Source organism: Ptychodera flava, chromosome 17, assembly GCF_041260155.1.
Source record: "Ptychodera flava strain L36383 chromosome 17, AS_Pfla_20210202, whole genome shotgun sequence".
NCBI classification, from domain to species: domain Eukaryota; kingdom Metazoa; phylum Hemichordata; class Enteropneusta; family Ptychoderidae; genus Ptychodera; species Ptychodera flava.
The window spans coordinates 31,176,599-31,189,272 of NC_091944.1; the positions used below are offsets into that span (position 1 = coordinate 31,176,599).

General features: G+C 36.1%; 1 protein-coding gene across 5 annotated transcripts in view; it reads left to right on the top strand.

The window, feature by feature from the left end:
• LOC139116054 (exostosin-like 3) overlaps window positions 1-12,674 on the top strand; it is a 45,963-nt gene that overhangs the window by 12,622 nt on the left and 20,667 nt on the right. The window contains exon 1 of one of the 5 annotated variants that reach the window (XM_070678562.1): window positions 4,052-4,128. The exons of 2 other annotated variants lie outside the window; for them this stretch is intronic. The gene's annotated coding sequence lies outside the window, so the exon portion shown is untranslated. Of the gene's footprint in view, window positions 1-4,051; window positions 4,129-4,507; window positions 4,703-6,457; window positions 6,607-12,674 lie in introns of those variants that run through there. 2 more of the 5 variants (XM_070678560.1, XM_070678563.1) reach the window with 2 other exon arrangements.

The window sequence follows — 12,674 nt, forward strand, 5'->3', positions numbered from 1 at the left end:
AGAAGAGGGATCTGTACAACGGTCATAAATATTGAATTGAATGGTACAATGTACATGTATGAAATCCGTACATATCATCATGCTACAGTGTAGCTTCATTCTGCAAAAATTACATCAAACTGTGTGTGTAAAATGTGATAAATTGTAGCTGGATGTATAGTAATTTGCAGTTGCCAGTAGGCTCTGGTGATATGCAGTCAAAAATGACATGAAGTGTTTAGTCCTCATGGATGATGTCATTCAGATCTGCTCATGTAATCTTTGCAGAATAATGTCAATTCCAGCCTACTGTGACTAGATATTGATGAACCAGTGACGCAATAAAACATTGCAACATTGGACTCTTGTGAAGTGAACTGCATCATCCATGTATAAATATATCTTTAGACATACATGTACATGTACAATCTTACACAGTTTATATTCCTGTGTATCAAATGAAATGATGAAATAATCTAACAAAACACCCTGTATTATCACGTTTTGTGTTTCAGACAATCTTGGAGGGAGACATTTCCATACATGTAAATGATATTCATACATTTATGTATGTACACTCATCTACATGTACCAGCAACTGCACAAGATTCAAAAATTGAAGGCAAAATTTATAAATCAAATGAATAAAATAAATAAAATTATGTCAGTTATATAGATGTGACCATCTTTTCATTCCAAAATTAATCATATTATTGAAATAATTAACTTTCATTGATTCAATTATTTTTTCATACAGGGAATTGTGTAATTATTCAAGTTGTAACCAGAATATTAAAAATATAATAATGGCGAAAAATTGAATGAAAAAAATTGTCCATGCATTATTCACTCAAGGCTAGACCTAATTTTGCTTTATTATATTTATAATTAAGCAGTTGATTGTGTTTATTATTGTAACTACCGCTATATTGTATACATTTGGTTAGGCCAAAGTAAGTAAATTCTTTGTTTTGCGTCCGCGCGCGCCTAGGTTTTTGGAGATTTTTCAGAAAAAAAACACAAGCTTTCCTTTCAAAATTTCCGACGAAACACTCCTTTACGGCAGTCACATTTCACTAATGGACCATGCGGTGACGTAAAACAGTACTCTCCACACATTAACACCTGTCGATACTCTAAGCCGGGGCCTCACGTTCTGGCTGTTTGTTGTGGCTTTGTCGTCACGATAAAAAATGGATGAAAGCAGGGAAATAATCGAAGTTAAAAAACAGGAAACCTTTGCACGGCAACTTGAAGGCATGGTCATTGCGAGCAATAGGAACTTGAACAGAGAGAGATTCAGTCGGCCGATTGGACTTGGGTACCACGACTCAGAGAGTATGGCAGACGGAAAAATCGGAAAGTGTTGAGGCCTATCCTAGTTAATTGGTCTTTTAGGTTTGCCAAAAATTTGGTTAATTCGTCCATTTTAACTTGAAACAAAAACTAAACCAGTGATCAGTCCTGTAAACGAAAGGCCTTTACCACACAGTCACTCTTGAGCTATTCAGCTCTGGGACTATTTGCCCCATAGATGAGTGTACATAAGTCTGTGTGTGAAGACTGACAATTGCAAAATGCTTTCCTTTATTTGATGGAAAGGAAAGGAAAGGTGCTGGTTTTACGGATGATCCCAAGGAAGCTACAGGGAATACTTTTGTCAATTATACCATCAATTTCTTCCCCTCTCTGATGCCCCATCTTTCTAAAATTGAATGCAGAGGCTACAAGATACCATTCCTGTTTGGTGTTTTCTTTCAAAACAGACACCTTTCAGCAAAACTATGACATTCCATCAGAGCATAGGCATTACAAGAAATTTGAAAAAAAAACTTACAAGAACTTCTGAGGACAAAAGACTGCTACTATATACTATAGTGTACCCATTCCTCAAACTGTCAAGGCTGTCAAGTTGCTGTGCAATGGTATTGACATGTGGACACTTTGAATGCACAAGAAAGAAATCTAAAACTAATAACAGAAAAACAAACGTCAAAGAATGACTTTATTATGATCCATTTGTTATGAAAATGCATACAGTGATCATACAGTGTGTCACACTGTGACAGGAGTATTCATGTGGTTTGAGAAAAATTGTCCAATAAAGGCAAACAGATTTTGTGTTAAATTTTCTGTGTGTGTTTTTTAGCCGCTTACCCGCGTACCTTTTAGGATTTTGAGTGGACGCAAAACAAAGAATTTACTTACTTTGGCCTTATTTTATAAAAAACATGATACTGTAAATTTTTCAAGATAATATTTTATATCAGTGTAACATCATGTAGAATACATGTAATAGGGAAAATTGAATAACAAAAATTTTTGCATGTTCTCCACTCATTGCTAAGCTTTATTTTTTACATTTATTGATGATATGATAAGAATTTCAGTAGGGTAAAGGTAATGCTATGCATTCCAATGTATTCTGTCAGTGTGTGTGAGTTTAGAGTTCATAGATTGCATATTTGTGCATGATTGATGTGTGTCAGGATTTTAGACATCACTGGGAGACAGAATCCAGAGTAGATCCACACATTAATTCAATGCAGTAAATCATCTGCAATAATTCTCCCATTAATAATGATTCCCTCCCACATCAAAAGTACGTAATTTCACATGTATAGTTGCTTGATGCAGCCAATGAAACATTGCAGTCGGCCAGGAGCTGCGCATTTCAGCAACTCGGCTGCAATAGCAGTACATGTTACGAGGTTTACATGTACAAACATACATGGAACTGTTTTGTACAGATTAGTCGATGATAACTTTGGAGAAAGCATGTGGTATCAGCTGCCAGTAGATAAGATGATCTTGTTTTGATGTTGCAAGGATGGAATTTCTCATGAATAATTTATACTGATCTGCCGTGAAGGGATTTGAATTGCCTCCTGCTGTTTTCTCATATTGTGAAGTGCTGGTTGGTAAGTTGCCACAATTGTGCTGTGAATTTTTTATTAGTCCCAGGTACTGCTTTGTGTAATCAGATTTGAACGAAAGAGGACATCTGGAGTTTCTCTGATATTTGCTTATGTCATGTGATGCCTTGGTTTCTATAAAATTGAATGTTTTTCGACATCTTGTCTATCAATGCTCTCTTCCAGTTCCAAATCCAATGGTCTACAACATCAGATGTGTAATGTCAATTTCCTAAAATTGTGCAAACTATACAGAATCAATTTTCATAGTTGTTTATAGCATAGTGATAAAAAGCGTTACAATTCGGAGGTCATCGAAATTTTCCTTAAAATTCCAGATCATAGAGTTTTATTTTTGATATTTGCTTCTCTTTTGGTTTGATAAAGAATTATTGAATTTTCATTTGATTTCAATATAAAGGAAAAAGATTAACCAGATCAAGGTGATGATATTGACATGTATGATAGCGTTGTAGTCAGTGCCTGTCATGATTTGACACTTCTTAAACTTATATTGATGTAATTTGTGCCAGCCATATTGCCAGTACAATCCCATGTGACAGATGTTAACATCAATATCAGTCTGCATATTGGAATACTTATGTATACAGCATGTGATCTGATAGACATAAAACATGCAGTGCAACCCACAACATGTTTACTTTCTAGTTATAGTGTTACATTTCATAACTTCAGTAGATGAATAAAGGACTGTCAGACGTGAAAACCTCTGCTATGTTGTTAATTAAAATCAATTTAAATAAAATAAATCCATTATAAAATAAATAATAAAATAAATGAAGTTCATTAATTTTGTTGGTACATGTATGATATGTGTACATGTACCTACAGTGCTGAAAAAAGCTATGTGTCTCTACTCAGATGTGAATCAAAAGGAGGGCTCTGATGTGTATTTCTGTCTTTCTAATAATCAGCCATTTCTAAATGTTATGTGAAATGTTCAATTCTTTGAAAGTTTGAATCTTGCATCATATTTTGAGAGAGAGAATATCAAGTGAAAGCAGATATCTCCGAAGATCATTGCATTTAAGATAACCATGATGAGCTGTGTGCAATTCATGTCTGTAACACCCCCTCAAAAATATGGTTTATTCCAAAGAAGACAGATCTGTTGAATTTGTCATCAAATTGACCATTTACTGGCAACCATGATCGAATGTGCATGGGATTCAGTGAGTGGTATTCCATTCGGTTGGAAAATTATCCAGACTTAGTGAGTGGTATTTTGTTCTTTCGTAAAATCGTCCAGACTTACATGTATTCAGTGAGTGGCATTCGGTTCTGTTGTAACATCGTCCAAAGTTAGTTATGCTGTACATGTACTGTATGCCTCATGTACCATATTGTACATTACACTGGGTATCACGTACAGTGTATGACACACAATCGTATGTAAACAATAAAATGTGTGTGCACGGTTGTTGTAAATGGTAGATGCATCTGGTATTCACATAGGAAATAGGAAATTACACTCAGACCTTGTGTGGAAGTAATCACGATCAATAGGTGTTTGGGAAATTACCCATGAATCCTTGCTGCTCTCTTTTTGGCACAATACCCATGCACACAGGCTTATCTGCCACCACTGACTGAGCAGAGAACAATCTCGCTGCAGACACCTCCAGTATCGTGTGTTGCTTCATCCATGAATAATCAGTGATTTGTTGTGTGTCATCTTACACTGAAACTGTGGACATCTTGATCATCACGCAGGATATCTTTGTGTCAGAAATCTATAAACTTTTTGCCACACTTCTATGCCTTACCACTTTGAATGTATGATGTAGGTAAGTACATTTGTACAGGTCCAAAATCTCGTAGAAGTATTTGTAATCAGTCCATGTACATATACATGTAATGATGGATGAGTGTTTGTAAGTTGATTTGTATGGACAAATTTTATTGGTTGTAGGGCTCTCAGTTGGAAGAAAATATTCCATTTTTGCCGAGATCGGATTAATACCATTGGTTAGATGCTGCAGTTCTGGACTCCCAAGTTCAGCCTTGGAATGTATTAGCGTTGCCATTTTACATGTTACCATATGTACCGTACATTGTGTTCAGTGCGGTACACTGGGGATAATTAAAATGCAACAATACCCACTGCCCTCATTCAGAAACTCCTAAATGGGAACTGTGGCCCATTCACAGCAAGATTCATCCACAGTGTTGCTGTCATTTGTACATTTACTCGCACAGTAGTATCCATAGCTTATGCTATTTTTGGTCCGCCAGTCTGGTGTTGTGCTTCTCAACAGTTGTTACAGAGTAGACTGGGACAAAACCAGTGAAACACCATACTGTATACATGTACAAGGTCTGTGGAGAGTTAGGCAACGACTGCTACACATGTACAGTAAGTGCAGCAATTTGAATGTTCAGTGTATATTAGCAGCTTGTTGTGATAGGACCTGTAAAACAGTTTTAGTGGTATCAACGATTTTCTCCTCAAAACATACATTTATGTACACTGTAGCACTCCATATCAGTTGGATAAGCTGTGGTCAGTGCATATCCCTCTTGGCTTATCAAGTATTTGGCGTAGTATTGCTCTAACTTACGACTCTTTCAAATCACCTTTTACAGGTTGTTGTAACTTCATAGCTCCCGAGAACAGTTTGTAGCCGCGCTTTCAAATTTTTGCTCTAATCTTTTGGAATTTCTTAGTTCTTATGTCAATAGAAATAAATCAAAAGCACCCATCATCTGTAAATTACACTGACCACACTGCAGCCTGGTTAAAACCTCCGTGCCTCATTGCAAATACAGTTTCCTGTTGTAATCTTTCAAAGGGTGCTAGCTTTATTGACAAGTTGTGGTTGAAATTCCACCAATCCTGACCACAGAGCTATTAGGGATGTCCTGTTGTCCAGAGGAGGGGATCTGCCCATAAACATTTTGAGGGGCGATTAAAGTGACGATATGCAAGTTAAATTTACTATAGTGTACTTGGTACAACTAGTATTTGTCATATTCCAAGATTTGATCGCTGTTTTCCCAGTTGGCAGAAGATGAATATCCCTTCCCAGTATTCTGCATTATTTTCAGCTTGCTAGTTATATGAACAGTTATGGAAAAAAAAAAACGTTGCAAATTTTTTGCAATGATTGCTGCATGAATGTAGTTGTTGAAACCCCACTTCGACACCCCCTCCCGGAAAACCGATGTTCAATCCCTTACAAGACGCCCGTGCTCTTCATGTAGTACAGTGACCTTGTTGCAAATGAAAAGTCACTATTATGCCATCAAGGATTAGTTGATGCAAAGCCCTGCGCTGTTTGCCTGACGTCCACCGACAAAGCGAGGTTTGTTTAGCGGAGTGGCCCGCAGTGTAATGGCTTGTGGCCCAATGTGACATCCTTGCAGACACTGTGGCGGTCACTCAGTCACTGTGACAACACTGGTGTAGACACTGTGGCGTAGTGTCAAGCGAAACGAAATAGATGTACTGGTATGGAGTGTCACTGCAATGAAATGGAGCTATTCCTCTGATTGTCCTATAGTATCACAGCCGTCATATTCGTATATGACAGATTTTTGGCAGAGCACCTCACTTTTAGAGTATTGTATTTCAGCTTGGAGCTCCACATGCATGAACAAGGATTTAAGCGTGAACAAGCTTGCAATGTTAGAGTTCCTCATTTGCTTTGCTTTTGGAGGTTTGAGTTCAGTCTACAACAGGGCAGCTTTTGTGAGTGTTATGTTCATTTATTCTAGACCTTAAGGAAGTTTCCCTAATTCTGTGAATTTTTCTCAATGGTGCTTCGGCAGATTTAACTAAGAGTTCCTCATTTGCTTTGCTTTTGTAGGTTTTATTTCTCTTGTAGTTTTAATTTTTAGTCTACAACAGGGCAGCTTGTGTGAGTATTACGTTCATTTATTCTAGATTCTGAGAATTTTTCTCAATGGTGTTTCGCAGACTTACCTTGCACTTGGCACCAATGTGTGCAGGACATGCAAAATGATTATTAATTTCGTTTTTAAACGTTTATGTGACATATCAGCAGACAGAGGAAATGAGAGAGACATTACTGACAGTTTATGCTGGCTGTAACTGGTAAGGACGTAGACTTTGAAGTTTTAGAAGTGGGTGTATATGTTATTATACATGTATGTGCCGTACTAGTGTTGAGTTTATCAGTTATTAGCCCATAATCTATAAATACACTTGAAACTGTTTGATAATTGGAATAAAAATATGTATCATGATGTCTAGAAATTTGAGTGCTGTTGCCAAAACAATATACCGGTACTCATGTCATCTGTCCTCAAGCTCCATTACCAACTTTTTCAGTTTGGATAAGCCATGCATGATCTTTGTGATGGTGAGACAAAGTGATGTGTACGTTGATGCATCTGATGATAAATTAGTATAGAGTGTTTTTTCTGCATTATTGAGAAATGTAAGCAATTACATGTATGTACATGTTGTTTGTCAGCATGTTGTATGTTTAAGTTCTGTAGATAACTTATCAACCAACAGCAACAAGTAATTGATGTACTGTAACTCCTAGAAAGTTGTGGAAACTCTGTTTTATGTTAGCATGTTACCCTATACCATGTACATGCAGTTGATTTTTAGCTCCCATATATGCATATGTATATATGCAAATGGGAGGTATTCTTATAAGGTGGAAAAATGTCGTCTGTATGTATGTATGTATGTATGTATGTATGTATGTATGTATGTATGTATGTATGTATGTATGTCCGTCCACGTCAAAAACTCTTAAACCGTAGCACCTGCTGTCTTAGTATTTGGTGTACAGGTGCACCTAGGGGTGGAGATGTGAATTTGTTCAAATGAACATGTCAGTGCCAAAAATATGCAAATGAGGGGAAAAAAGGAATAATCCTGCAAATGGCTAAAACTCAGTAAGCATTGATCAGATTTGGTTAATACTTGGTATGCAGATTTCTTTAGGTATTCTAAATTATGTGTGCAAAAATTGGGATGAAATTTGCATGTTTGTATTTTTAGGGTATTTTTTCCGTTTTTAAGTCAAAAACTCCTGTTCTCTGAAATCACTTGTCTTGATTGCTATGAAACTTGATATTCATGTTCCTCAGGATGAACTCAGTCATGCTTGTATAAATTGTATTGATATTGTCATATTTGTAATTTTAGGGCAATTTTTCCAATTTTTGATAAAAAATTTTTTATCCAAAAACTACTGATTTGATAGCTTTGATATTTGGTATACAGGTATTTAAGATTAATCTCAATATGATTTATTGAAGGTATGTTGAAACTGGCAATTTTTTTTTTATTTTGGGGGCAATTTTTGCCTTTTTTGGTCAAAATTTTTTTCTCCTAAAACTTCTGATCTGGTAGCTTTGATATCTAGTGTACAGGTTCCTTGGGTTTATGTTAATTAGATATATTTAAAATTAGGATGAAATCTGCAATTTTGTAATTTGGAGGCAATTTTTCTAATTTTTGGTCAAAAAATTTGTTTCTCAAAATTTACCAGTCTGATTGCTTTGATATTTAGTAAACTGGTTCTTAGGGTTTTTGTTAATAAGATATATTGAAATTAAGTTGAAATCCGGAATTTGGGGGGCAACTTTGTGAAACTCTCAGTTTTACTGGGATATCTTTCATTCTGTATTTTTAAGATTTTTTTGGTAATTTTATACCTACTGGAACTAAGAGAATATAATGTGGTGATTTAGTAAGCATTTGATATGTTAAACTGTATTTGGTGTTGAAATGCGGTAAAAAAATCCTGGCAGATTTTGAAAAAATTCCAAACAACTGCCAATAAAAAATTCAGCCAGAGAAGGTTTGACAAAAAGAAAAGGTGGGAAAGTGGGGAAAAAAGAATGTACAATGGATTTAATAAAAAAGATAATGTACCTCATCGATCTTCCAGACACCATCCCTTATCAAATGGTCCACCCCGATGTATTTTTGTGCACAATTAACCATGCAGTGTATTTTAGTTTAAGATGTCAAGTTAGGTAAGGATTTGAAAGGAATAGTCAAGTTCACCACAGTTAAATTTCTCTCTTGTGTCATCATCCTTGTGTAATTGGTTAAGTTTGTAAGTTGTTCCAGATGTGGATGCACCAGCTGTTCTGGAAGAAAACAATGTTTACTTTTCCGTGAAGGGTTTCGGAGTTGATGATTGTATGTTGAAATTTCTCCATGTATCTGGTGTATGGGCAAAGTGTAAACATTGGTTACATGTTATGTATTTCAGTCTATGTCAAATTTTGCAAATGAAAAATCAAGAACAGTTTTCTGTGTGCTTGTAAAAGATAACATATTTGCCAATACATAAACTGCCTTGCAGATTGATTGTCTTAAAGATTATCACAGAAGTAGATAAGGAAAAGAAACTAATGAAATTGCTGTAACGTATTCACTCTCAGTGCCTGTATAGGCCTATACTTAACTATTTTATCATTACATTCAGCTGTTTGTTATATCTTTATCACTCTCCATGGGCCAAGGCACACTTTGGGTCAATGTCATCACTCTGTGCCAGTCTGTGTATGTCAGTCTGTCTGTATATGTATGTCCATGTTTCATACAATTGTTGACTTGTTTTGATAACTATATGGGAGCGAACAGTGATGTTGTCACTATTTTTTATGAAAATGTCTGTGTGTTTGTTTACGAACACTCCTTAAAAATGGTCTGTCATTTTTTCATTCCAAAATAATCCTGGAAAATGTGAAATACTCGTGCAAGCGTAAAGTTCCATACATTTCTGTGACTTTGCGTTATAAAGGGGTCTTGGTACATGTACTTGGTCTTTCTAGATCACAATTTTTTGCAATGGTTTAACAGTAATAAAGGTACCAGACGAGGTACGTGTATACTATGCTGTAGGATGAGGCAAATCTAAAATCAAGTTCCACTGAAGATCATAACTTTATGTTATTTGTGTGTGATTCTTTCATTTGTATTGACATTCACATGTACAGTAGTGTGCAGATACCATTTTGCCTCTCTACACATAACGGATGGTACACTGCACCCTATGTACATACATGTTTATGGGAAATGTTTCATGATATTATACATTATGGTACAATTACAGTCCATGAGTCTCTCTGTGTGGGGAAACTGACAGCAGAAGAATGATAACATTACAGTTATGCTCAACGGAAAGTAGACGATGAGATTAAATGATACCTTACTCAATTACCAATTTACATCAGACACTTTATTTCTAAAACTACACTAGTACCTCACAATATTGCTTGCGAGCGGCAAGTTCTCAAAGACAAGAATAACAAATACCAGACCTAAATGATTCCTTAACATAACAGTCGCTTGCCTGCTTCTCTGCCGACATGAGTGCCTTATCTCTTTCCACTGGTTTATTGCCGTAATCTTATACCACGATACTAATTACACAGCGACAAAAAGACAACTGTAAGTTGGCTGAAGCATGAAGTATATATATGTGCCTCTCAAAGAGATATATAAAAGGCAAATAATGAAACATCTTCATCATTTATGAATCAAACGTTTTGTCTGAAAAGCTCTTGCAAAGATATCTTGAGACAGACAATAATAATATGGTTTCTCTGGTTTGGCGAGTAAATCTTGTAGAGGATTATACAAATCTGTAATTGACCCTCATCAATTTTGAGCCATTGAATAACAGATAGACAAAGTCTCATTTGATTGGATATAATAAACACAAAACGTTAAACATCCCAATCAAATGTACTTGGAAGCTTGAGTATGCATGAGAATAGTTGCACCACTGTTTGACTGCTAGAAGAGATACACAGAACAGTGGACACATAGACAGTATTTCACATTAATCATCAGTAGCTTAGGAAATTGTGAAGTTGGCAATATGGTACATAGCTAGAGACCTCCATGCTTGATAACATTGCCAAATTAAGTCAGTTTTATCCAAATGTTTTTGTCCACACTTATCTTCACTCTAGCACAAATTACAGAGTGGCAGTTGATTGTAACATTTTCACCACCATGGTTTGGCAAAATACCCATTGTTATCAATCGTAAGTGTGGACCTGTTTTACAAAGAATTAGGGGGTTAGGTCGAGGCATTTTCATACAAAGAATTAGGGGTAATCTGTTTTAAGGCATTTTAGTGTCAAAGAAAATGAAAATTGGCAAAAGCAGAAATCATGATTTTAAAGATTGAAAAATCCAATCTACTTGACACTTACTGAGCAGTGTCTCAACAATGTCGGCCGGTCTACCCTGGCGATGACGTTCATTTCAACAAGAACTACAGTTGTCCTTTTTGTCGCTGTGTAATTAGTATCGTGGTATAAGATTACGGCAATAACCAGTGGAAAGAGATAAGGCACTCATGTCGCAGAGAAGCAGGCAAGCGACTGTTATGTTAAGGAATCATTTAGGTCTGGTATTTGTTATTCTTGTCTTTGAGAACTTGCCGCTCGCAAGCAATATTGTGAGGTACTAGTGTAGTTTTAGAAATAAAGTGTCTGATGTAAATTGGTAATTGAGTAAGGTATCATTTAATCTCATCGTCTACTTTCCGTTGAGCATAACGGTAAGATTTCACACAAGAATTTGATGCAAGTATCATGGTCGGAAATGGGATGTGTCTGAGCAGAGTTGTGTATGGAAGAGAATTCTTTAGAATAAGAATGTCTTGTGTACACACCTAACCATCGTGAATAGTTGTCTTTTCACAGTATTGATGGAGAGGTAGATTCATTTTGTCATACAAACTGCCATAATAATACTGTCTATTTGAGCCTCTATGTAGGTAACTACATGTATGATGTGATAATGTGAGACATTGTGTGCATTGTGAGGGATTAGAAAGACAAGTCTCAATTGAGGAACGGGAAATATTTTTCCCATTAGATGTACTTGTGTAAGGTTATTCAACCCAGGGCAGTGAACATGTATATTTAGTGCATGCATGTGCTTTTACACGTACAAGTTGGTATTTGCCATATTTGCTCTATGCTGTCAAGAAAAAGTGTGAATGAATGCTTTTGCTGTGGTCACTTGCAAAGATGCTGTGTCACTGACATTTATCTGTGGTACAGTAAGTAATTTTGGTCATTGTTTTATTAGGGGTAAGATTATTCTGTATATAGGTTTATAGTTTATGAGTTTAATATAATGAATTGATGTAACTTCTGATCTGTCTTACAATGTACATGTATGGCTGTACATGTATTGCTACATGTATATGAAGGGGACTTGCATATTGTATATGCAGGGACAAGGACACGGGAAACCTGGCAAGGTTTGTCCGCTTACTGTAAATTGACAGAATCTAGGACTGGACAAGTTACAATGTAGTGTAGTGGATACGTGTACCTTGAATAAATCCAATGATTCATCTCTAAGTTCAAGTCTATAGTACAGTGTATGGATCAAATCTCTCACACCAGGCTTGCTCACTATTAGCTACCATCAAAACATATTTAATTTACTATTTACAAGTACATTCAAGTGTACCAAGGTTACCGCTGTCAAAGCGATTCACTATAGTTATGCCTTGATACGTGTGTGGTATAAAATGTATGAACATTTGGAAGTGTATTCATATACTTTGTTGCTCTTTTGATGCGATCAAGGGAAGACTGAAATGTATAAAGTAATTTCAATCTTTCCCCCATCATGCAGAAAGATTACCAGAGTACATGTGCCCATCTTAGGACTGCACTCGTCTCCTAAACGCCAAGACGTTGAACTTTGTACAGTGTCTGTTTATAGCTAAGTCAGTCACTGCTTTGATACATGGAGTATTGTAAAAGGTCAGCGTATTGTGTTCTTTC